Source organism: Apium graveolens, chromosome 11 (genome assembly GCF_009905375.1).
Source record: "Apium graveolens cultivar Ventura chromosome 11, ASM990537v1, whole genome shotgun sequence".
Taxonomy (NCBI): Eukaryota; Viridiplantae; Streptophyta; class Magnoliopsida; order Apiales; family Apiaceae; genus Apium; species Apium graveolens.
In genome coordinates, this window is record NC_133657.1 from 21,155,650 (window position 1) to 21,167,193 (window position 11,544).

At 37.3% G+C, this 11,544-nt stretch overlaps 1 pseudogene; it reads right to left on the minus strand.

Moving 5' to 3' along the window:
- Positions 1-9,353: 9,353 nt before the first annotated feature.
- LOC141699519 (small nucleolar RNA R71) lies at positions 9,354-9,450 on the minus strand (annotated as a pseudogene).
- Between the last annotated feature and the right edge of the window lie 2,094 nt (positions 9,451-11,544).

The window sequence follows — 11,544 nt, forward strand, 5'->3', positions numbered from 1 at the left end:
ATTTATTATGACTTCTCGATATGCTTTTCATCTCTTAAAATGACTTCTCAATAGACAAACTTCAAACATCTATTTTTGAGTTCTCGACAAGTCATTTACTTTTACTATAAATACCCAGACTTCTCGATACATATACATACTATAACTTTCGAGATCTCAAGTGACCTAGCTTTTAATCCAAAACTGATTTCTCTCTCATTTTTCACTCTTTCTCACAAATCTCTTTTACCCACTAAACTTCATACTCATATCAATGGCAGCCAACAATCTTGTACCTTTTATCCCCAAGGAAACCAATTTTCTTGCATTTCTAGATGCAAATCAAGCACTTAAATTTTTTCAGTGCTTTGTTAAGTTCTTTTCTGAGACCTACTTTGTAGGTGCTCTAACTGCTAGTCCTGTGTTGTATTTAGATGTGTTAGGTGATTTTCGGAACACAACAACAACTAGGACAGTTGTGCATGAGAATCAAGCTGCAACTATAGTGATAAACTGCACAATCAAGGGACAGCAGGTGGAGAATCTTGAGGATGATGTCAACAAGGCTTTGGGCATTCCTACTAACAATCTAGTGGATGCTCCAACTCAGGATGAGTTGCATGAGTTCATGAACTTCATTAATTATTCTGAGAGGATTAACCTGGCAAGCTTGAACAAGAAGAACTTGAGGAGAGAATGGTCCTTCTTCTTTGATTCAGTGATAAGGGCATTCACTTGCAGAAAGTCAGGATTTGACAACATACCCAGTGTTGTTCAGAAGCTGGTCTACTCCATGGCTCACAACAAATAGATAAATGTAGGACACTACATATTGGAGGAGCTGAGCACCAGGTTAAAAATGCCATTGGAGTTAAGAGGTAAGGAGATCTTTCTGCCTAGATTTATTATGTCAGCTTTAAATTATAAAGTAAATGACATACATATGCTAGAAGGTGTAAACATGACACTAATTTGCAATTATAAGCAAGTATCCAAAATTCTATCTGGATCACTTCTTACTAAGAATAAGGTTCCAGTAAGTCTTAAGTTAACACCTTTCATGATTGAAAGATTTAAGACTTACCCTTATTCTAGGCCAAACATGAGAAGTAGTGGTAATCAATCTAGCATAGCTAGGATCCCTGAACCTGTGGAAGCACAAACACAGGAATACCAACAGGGATCTTCCCAAGCTGCAACCATTCTTTCAAAACCTTTAGAAGCTAGGCAACCAACCACCTCATCTTCTCAAAAGGATGAGGTGAGTAAAAAGAAGAGAAAGGGAGCAACCTTAACTGTTGTAACTGAGAGTGGTGAGGATATAGCTGAAAAAGAGTCACCTTTGGTCAAGAGATCCAAAAGGAGTAAGAAAACTGATATGACCACTCAAGTCACCTCTGTATCCTCCCAACAGGATGCGGTTATAAAAGCACCTAGTAGTGAGTCTACACAGCCTACACCTGAAGCAATTCAAGTGTATGGTAGGAGAAACAAGAAAGGCACACACTGTGAGGACATATTATTTGAAGTTCCCTCATCCATTCAGGGGGAGCTGCCAACACTCACACTTGAACAACCATCTCTTATCTCTAAAATTTCTTCTCTTCCATCTGCACTTGAGTCTAACTCTCAAGTGCAAGAAAAATCAATTGACTTAGCTCAAGAAGCTTTGCTCACCACCCAGACACTCCATTTAGATGGTGAGAGGCTACATGCTGGGGTAGACCTTGATGACACTATCACAAATATGGGAGATTCATCAGTTTTTACTGAAGACCCCATGGATACTTCTAATGCACCTTCATGTGCAAAATAGTCTTCACAGACTGAAATGTTTGAGGGTAGTACTCCTGAGGGGGATCTATCTAAATCCTCCCCAATTTTAATTGGAGGCCCCTCATGTAGGAGCAACTCCCCTCACAACGCTTGCATAAATTTCCTTGGCAGTTGAAGCTATGAGTACAATTTCCCATGATCCTGTCATAGGGGAGGCAAGTATAGCAAATTCAAGTGCTAGTGTGTTGCAAGACACACAAGGGTTTGAGACTGGTTTACATGGCAGTAACCCAGTCAAATCCCCTCCATTTCAATTGGAGGTTCCCACTTCAAGTGAGGAACAACAACTAGCCATAACCACAGAGCAATCTGTGAGTAAATCTGTGACTCCGGTCACAGGTGTTTCTGAACCTTCTACCTCACAACCTCATATTCTATCTCAGTGGCTACAAGAATCTGGCTCTTAACCAACTTCTGTAGATGATCTACTAGTGGAGCAGATTTCTGGACTAGCCAACATCTCACAACATCTTTTGACTTGCAATATGAGCAACCAAGACTATCAAGCTATCATGCTTACTTACAATGAAGAGGTTGATGAGCAAAAGGAGAAGATTGTCAATGATGCTGAGCAAGAGAGGAATATGGATGCATGGCTGTCAGATGATTTTTCCTTAGAAATGGATCAAGTTTTTGCCAAATTCAGAGAAGAATACATTACTATTTTAGGCAGCAATACAAAAGACTTGAATCCACAATCTGTCTATGATGCCATAATAGATGTATACAAGGCTCAACTCAAGGCATTTCATCTGTTTGGAAAGTCTCTTGAAATCAAGCTTACTGGTCATGAAGATAGAATCAGGAAACTGGTGAATGAGAAAATGGACAAGATTATACCAACTTAAGAGCAGATCTCTACCAAATTTAAGCATTTTACTGAGCAAATGGCAAGGATGGATCTTGCTTCTATTGAGAAAGAAATCAAAAATCTCAAACAATCTTTCATCAATCTCAATGAAATAATCCAGAAACAAATCACTCACTCAAATGACACTAAGGTCAAGCTGGATCAACTTCAATAGAGCAGATATGAGCCATCGGCTTTGCTAATGGAAGGAATCAAACACGATGTAGATGAAACATTTGGTACATCTACTAGCTCCTTTCAGCCTGGCTCCATCTCCACTAATCTCCAAATTCAGTCACTGCAAGGCCAAGTCTCCTTACCGCAAGACACCAACTCTTCTCTCACTGCACAAGTTCAAGCCTTGACATCTGTAGTCAAGAGCCAACAAATAGACATCCAGACCCTGGTGGACTCTCACAAGCATCCTCAAATGCAGAATTCTGTAGCTTTGGGAGCCATCATAGGAAAACTCAACATACCACTACCCTCCCTACCTGAACAAGTGAGGCCAGAAATTCCAACTCCCCTCCTCATGCCTGTCACCAAGACTAAGGGGAGATTGAGGCTAGAATTGAACAATCTAAGGGTCAAAGCTCAAATGCTAAACTAGATGTTGGAAAGGAAAGACTTCAAAGGGCTGTAGATGGACCAAATCAAGATCAAGAATTCAATGATCTTCTTGCAGCACTGAGAGTCTCCTTTAAAAACAACTATATGACTTGCAAGAAAGCCCTGGCCAAGAGCATTAACTTCTTAAGGTAGTGATAATGAAGTTAAATGACTTCCTAGAGAAAAGGATTTTTATGAACATTAATGATGGTGATATGGACAGGTGCATTAAGGTGACTCTTGAAAATCTCCAAACTCTAAGAGCATCTGAACTTGATGTGATGATTGACAGAGTAAATCCAGTCATTCAAGAGGATACTCAACTTCTCCAAGAGCTTAAAAAGGCACAGATAGGAGCTTTTCCAGAAGCCTATCTATATCCAAATTAAAGAATAGTTTACATCTGCCCAATGACCAAACAAGCCAGACACCTTCTTGTTCTAAAACACTGTGTCAGATCCAACATGAGGCTGATCATGACTTTACATTTTGACTTGAAATGGAAAAAGAACAGGAAGCATGAAGATGAGCAGATGATAAACATTCTGGAGAAGTATGTTGTGAACCCTGACATCATGCTGCCAAATATACAATATAATCTAAGAAAAGACAAGGATGATGATGAGCATAAGAAAGATGATCAAAAACCTTCTGGCTCAAATCCAAGTCAATTCTCTAAACCATCTGGCAGCAAGGGTGAAGAGAAGAAGAAGGAGGATGACAAGAAAGATGAAGAGAAAAAGAGAAGGAGTGAGAGGAGGAGCAAAAAGAACCATGATGGCTCCTAAACACAACAAGCCCTAAAAATCCAAACAAACCTAGCTCAACCTTTACCTCAACCTTCAAAAACAACCATCTCAAACATTATACCATCTCAAACCTCAAAACCTAAATTTCTCTAAAAACAAACAACCAACTCATTCCTAAAAATTCCAATCACCTCAAGCCAAACTAATCTCAAGAAAATCACAACCTTACCATTAGCCAAGCCTTCACTGAAACTAAATCACAAATCTATTGGGAGAAAGCCTAAGAAAGTCAATCCTACAAAAATAGAAGAAGTCACTGAAAGGGCCATCTGAAACTATTTTAAGCAATCTGACTTTCTACCATTGAACTGGGGCATCTTAGATGAAGATTATTTTCAATAACTTGCTGAGGAAATAGTCAGAGTATGGGTTGTGTCTCTAAGGGAAGTTAGAATATATTATGAAGATGGATCCTTCACTTTTCTTGGCTGCTCTCTACTGGATTCACTTTCTCCCACAGAAATTAAAAGAGTGATAAGTCTGCTAAAGGATAAGGATTCTGCTACTAGAGCAAGGAGATCAATTCTGGATGAATGGTTGATTGAGAGAGAAGAAAGAAGAAAAATGAATGAAGCTGAGTATGAGGAAAGGAAGAGAAGGTATGATGAAGAACTTGAATTGTTCATAAGAAGGTCTGAAGAGTTGAAGGCTAAAGGAAGAAGCAGAATATCCAAAAATGGAAAATTTCTCAACATCAAAGCTGGCCAATTCTCAAGGTTTAGAATTGATTTACTGAATAGTGGTTATCCAAGGGATGCAAGGTTTAAGATAGTAGAAGCTTTAAGTTGAACCCCTATTGTAGAAGAGCTAGAAATTCTTGTTCAACTAAGGGATATTCTTAGCAAAGAAACTGAAGCAAAAACTGTATTTACTTGATCCTTGTATCTACTTGTAACTTGTAAATATTCTATTTGTATAAAAGATGTAATTGTGCCAATTTTCATATAAGTACCTTTCTTTCCATTTTATCTTGGTGTTAGTCTTGTTAACATGCATGAATTTATGTTAAGCAATCTTCTCACAAATTGGGGGAGATTGTTGTGTAAGACATGCCTGTATCTCAACAAGACTAAGTCATATTGACAACCCTAAATAAGTTGTATTGTTATCTTAGTTTGTATTTATACTTGTAACTTTTTAAAGTTTGTAAAAATGCAAAGGAACATACTGGAGTCTTTTTCCTGAAATAGTATCAAGCCTAAGGATTCTTTCTGGAAGAAGATCAAGAAGATCATGCCTCAGAAGAATTTTGAAGAAGCTTGGAGTTAAATAAATCTGTTTGGATGAAAATACTCTAAGTCAAGATCTCTACAAGTCACAGATTTAGTGTTATAGAGAAGTCATTCGAGAACTCCAAATGACTTATCGAGAAGTCAGGAAAGCTACTAGAGAACTCAGAGAGATATCGACAAGTCAAGAAGATATGAAGGTTGGAGATATCGACAAGTCATTTCTTCACTAGAGAACTCAGAGTTATCGATAAGTCTACATTCATTAGAGAAATTTGAGTTATCGATAAGTCAAAGTCCACTAGAGAACTCAGAGATATCGATAAATCATAATTCATTAGAGAACTCTAAGTTGTCGACAGGTCAAAGTGAAGACATGATGCTGAGAGATCTCGACAAGCCAAAGTTTCATTCGAGAACTCAAAGACCTCTATAAGTCAAATTCATTAGAGCATTAAAGATCTCGATAAGTTAATATACTTATCGAGATGTCAAGATATCTATATGCCTCAATTGGAGATCTCAAGTTAAATTCTCAAAGTACAAAATTACATACCAGTTCAATATCCAAGATAAACAATCAACAAACAATCCAACCAGCTGGATTGACAAGTCTACAAAAAGCAGCTTGAAGGATGTGCGAGATCAATGGTGAAGATTAACTGACAAAAGAAGATCAAGATAATCACAGGATGCTAAAGATATGTTAAGCCAGAAATAGAAGGTTCACTTTTCCTACAATGGAAATGACAAGTGACAGTTTAGTAAATGATAATAGCATATGTTATTGTACACTGTGTAAACTAGTAGTTAACTGATTTATAAAGTTAACACTGGTCTTTTGTTAGTGGTAACAATCTAGATAGAAAATCTTGTAATTATCTCAAGAAGAAGCTAAGCTCTTTAAACAAAGAGCCTAGAAATTTTGTAGCAAACCATTCTTGATTTTTAATATAAAAATTAAGTGAGTTTTGAAAAGATTGTGTTCTTATTTATTGAATGCTTATTCACTGCATAAACACATCTTCTCTACAAGATTAAATTTACTTTTTTCAAACCATAAACATTCAAGAAAAGCCTAAAAATATCAAAAACACATTCACCCCCCCTTCGTGTGTTATTCATTTCTTAACAAAGAAATGTATTACAAATGTGGTTACCTAATACATACTAAGAAGTTAACTTGTAAACAAAAGCTATCATAAATACAAACTAATTTTACGATATAATTATACATATATTTTCTTCTAATACATTCTACCCGAGTAAGATAAGTCACAGGGTTGGCTTGTTTCCAAAGAGAAAGAAAATGAAGTGGAGAATCATACTTTTCATACCTTGGCCGAGAGATTTTACTGGTGAAGAGCTTGGAACAACTGAGCTGAAGTGAAGACTTGTTTGGCCTGCATCTTAGTTAGATAACACATAAATACTAGATGTCTATATCCTGCAATCTCAACTGAACATTATCAACTAACTCATGTTCCAGCATATATTTGATTAGTGATACATCTGTTTAGAACAAAGACATGAGTATATAATAATTAGCTACAGGAGCAGAAAGTTTAAGAACAAGTGAATCAAGCTAATATTGGAATTAAGTCACAGATCTCAGCATGAATTACTAATTGCATTGCAGATTAGTAGTATAGTACATGGACATATACAAATGTATGTTTCTTAGCTTTAACTTTTAGCTTATATATGTAAAAAAACTTTGAATTCTAGACTAAGTTAAGATAGCTTGCTCAATTTTTTAAGAAGAGAGTTCAGTTTAAAGTGTCAAGATAAAGAATACTAGCAATATACTAATCACTATATTCAATTTAATTCCTAAACCGACTGGTTTGCTACCAAGACACCATGTTATATTTTGTTAAGTTATCTGGAGTCTTGTTCTGGTAGAGAGTGTCAAATAAGATTTGGACACTTTATATTTGTAAATTTTAATTGAACCTGTAAACATAAGAATATTCACCACAATGTCTCATTTCTGTATTTTAACTTTATGACATCAAAATTTGCAAAGTAACTGAAATTTACATATCAAACTATATCAAAGATCAAGATGACAGGTCAGTTTAAAGTATTAGGCCAGAATTCATCAAATATACCAATTACTATATTTAATCTAATCTGGTTCATGCAAAAGCTTGTTAGAAATGTAATAGTAGATCAGTTTAAAGCAAATGGGCCAAATATATTACACTGAACAAAAGTTTTCTTATGAATCAGTGTGGTTCATTGATTAATTCGAACAAAATTATGCACCTGTTTAAGTTACAAAACATCATAAGTGCATCCACTTCTTAAATGCAAGTATCAAATAGCACAATTATTACAATCATCCAACATAATTAATGTGTATAAACAAAATTGTTAAGTGGCATTTATGACACTTATTTATGCTCTAATAAGCTTTGAATTGATGTACTTGTACTCAAGTTATTTGTGTTTTAACGTGTTTTCAAGTGTTTTTGCATTTCAAGCTTTACTTCGTGAATCAGGTGAATTAGCATGGTTTTAATGCTAATATGGTGTTTAGGAGGTGTGCAAGTAAAAGCTTGAAGATTGGCTCGAAGCTGCAATAAATAAAGGAGAAGAAATAAGAATTTATGACAGGAGGTCAGCGCGCCCGCGCTGTGATAGGGCGCGGCCGCGCCATGAAGCAGGGAGCCGGCGTGCCCGCGCTTTTGAAGCTCGCGGATGCGCCGTGTCGGGATAATAAAATCCTGTTTTTATTCTAATTTAATTTTCTGGACCCCTGGGATGCATGGACTGCTATATAAACATGTTTTATGTTGTTTTTAATAATAAGAAAAGTCAGAGACGACCTGAGCGCAAGGAGAAGAAGGTAAGAGACGTCTTGGCACAATTCAACATAGGTGAAGACGATCTAGTTTATTCTTGTGAATCTTTATTTAAGTTGTATTTGGATGCTTGTTTGTTATTTTGCTGAACCTATACTCTCATTGTACTTGGTTTTATTTATTCGTATAAAGACTACGTTTGCTATTTCATGTTTTCATCGGAACCCATGTTGATAATGAGTCCGATCATGGGCTAATCGTTATCGTGGGATTATAGCGGATTTACTTATGGATTTATTTAGTTAAATTATTTGTATGCCTTAGTATGTGGTGATTGTTTGATATCCTAGTATTGGTTGTGCTTATTCGTCTTATGAGCGTCGCGAACTTATAAGATAACGTGTTAATTCTTAATGAAGCAAAAGTGAATTTAAGGATTTAGAACTTACCATGCTAGCATAGGTTCATGTCATTGTTATGCCTGATTCGTAGGTAATTTTAACCATCTTACTTGCCCTGTGTAATCAAGATAGATAACTTGTGCTTAAACCGTTATGTTGTCAAATTCTATAGACATATAGGGTCTCAATATAATTGGTGCCTATTTAGCTTTTATCTCTTTTGTGGATGTCTGGTAGAATGGTACTCGTGCAATGGAAGTTGGCATTTATCAGTTTCGTGTTATCTGATTATTATCATCACCATTGCATGCTAAGGTTAAGAATAATAAGGCTATTGAATGAAGTATTTAATGAAGTTAGAATCCCATGTTTGTCATATATATCAATTCAGTCAATCATATCCTCATAGTTATAATTGCTAGTATAATTCTTAGTTATAAACAACCTCAATTTGTTATCGTCTTAGCAGTGGATAATAACCATACATTGTTGCTTAGGTGTATAAATTAAATAGTTAACCAATACAGTCTATGTGGGAACGAACTAGAAAAGATTCTATACTACTTGCAAACTCGTATACTTGCGGGTAATAGCGCATGTTTAGCGGCTAACAAGTTTTTGGTGCCACTGCCGGGGACTGCAGTGTTAATTTATTTGTTTATGTGCTTTCCATCAGTGATCGTTAAAGTTTATTGACTCGGACATTATTACTTATTTATTTCCTTGTTTTATTTCTGGTACTCTAGCGAGGGTGTATGCATACGCGTTCGCGTACTCGTAAGAGAACTCTCGATAAATCTGAGGAAGAACTTGTGGTACTCTAGCGAGGAATGCTCTTACTCAGTTTGCTCAGCAAACTGGAGAATCTCTGTGTGAGGCTTGGGATCGATATAAGGAGATTCTAAAAAAGTGCCCACACCACGGCATGCCTGATTGGATGATCATTAACTGTTTCTACAATGGATTGGGTGCTACTTCTAGGCCCATGCTTGACGCAGCATCAGGAGGAGCCTTGTGGGCTAAAAGCTACGATAAAGCTTATCAACTCATTGAACTGATGGCTTCTAATGAGTACCAGAATCCTGCACAGAGACTTACTTAGGGAAAGGTAGCAGGGATTCTGGAGTTGGATACAGCAACTGCTATCGCTACTCAACTTAAGCTAATAGTGGAGTTAATCAAATAACTAGTGTTTGTGAGCTATGTGCTGGTGCCCACGAGACTGATCAGTGTGTAATTTCTAATGAATCAGCTCAATATGTGAGCAACTTCCAGCGATCACATCAACCAGCGTCAGCCACCTATCATCCCAACAACCGCAACCATCCTAATTTTAGTTGGAGCAATGCTCAGAATGCGGTTCAACAGCCTTATCATCCGTATACAACTAAGCAGTACAACCCCCCTGGTTTTCAGCAACCACAGTATGTGCCAAAGCAACAACTTCAGCTGCAACCAGCTAATGAAAAATCCAAATTAGAGGAGTTAAAGCTTTTATGCAAAAGTCAAGTTGTTTCTATCAAGACCTTGGAAAATCAAATTGGGCAAATTGCCAATGCCTTGCTAAATCGTCAACCTGGTACTCTACCTAGTGACACTGAAGTGCCAGGAAAGTTTCTATCAAGATCTTGGAAAATCAAATTTGGAAAATTGCCAATGCCTTGCTAAATCATCAGCCTGGTACTCTACCTAGTGACACTGAAGTGCCAGGAAAGAAGGAAGCTAAGGAGCAGGTAAATGCAATTACTTTGAGGTCTGGGAAGGTTGTGAATTCTGATCAAACTCAAGAGTTGGCTGAAGAAGCTGTGGCTGAGAAAGAAGTAGAGCAACAGGATAAAGAAGTGGAACCAAGGAAGACTACTGTTGAGCACACCCTGCCTGAGGGTAATACAGGGGAGAAATAGATCTATCCTCCACCGCCTTTTCCCAAGCGGCTACAGAAGAAAAAGCTGGACAAGCAATTTGAGAAGTTTCTGGAGGTGTTCAAGAAACTTCATATCAAAATATCTTTTGCTGAGGCTCTCGAGCAGATGCCTAGTTACGTAAAGTTTATGAAAGGTATTCTATCTCCGAAGGTAAAGCTGGATGATTTAGAGACTGTCGCTCTCAAGGAGGAATGCAATGCTGTGCTGCAACAAAAGTTGCCTCCGAAGCTTAAAGATCTAGGAAGCTTCACCATTCAATGTACTATTGGAAAAGTGTCTTTTGACAGATGCTTATGTGACTTGGGAGCTAGCATCAATCTGATGCCTTTGTCTATCTTTACAAAGTTGAATTTACCTGATCCAAAGCCTACATATATGACCTTGTAGTTGGCCGATCGTTCTATTACATACCCGCGAGGTATTGTGGAGGATGTCTTGGTCAAAGTGGATAAACTCTTCTTCCCTGCTGATTTCGCCATTCTTGATTTTGAGGAGGATAAGAAGAATCCCATAATCTTGGGGAGACCTTTCTTGGCGACTGGTCGAACTTTGATTGATGTGCAAAAGGGTGAACTAAAAATGCGAGTGCTAGATCAGGATGTTACTTTGAATGTGTTCAATGCTATGGAATTTCCTACTGATAATGAGGAGTACTGCTTCAAAGCGGAGTTGGTCAATTCGGTGGTCACATCGGAACTTGATCAATTGCTAAGGTCTGATGCCTTAGAAAAAGCCTTATTTGGGAATTCAGATAGTGAAGATGACGAAGGTGAAGAGCAATTGCAATATTTGAATGCTTCTCCCTGGAAAAGAAAGATTGATATGCCTTTTGAATCTTTTGGCAAAGAGGAATTGGATAAAGCTACTAAACGACTCAAGCCATCTATTGAGGAAGTTCCTACTCTTGAGCTTAAGCCTTTACCTGAGCATTTGAGGTATGTGTTTTTAGATGATGCATCTACTCTTCCTGTTATTATTGCATCTGACCTTTCAGGTAGTGAGGAAGACAAGCTTTTGAGAATTTTGAGAGATTTCAAATCGACAATTGGATGTACTATAGCAGATATTAAGGGAATCATCCCTTCTTACTGTATGC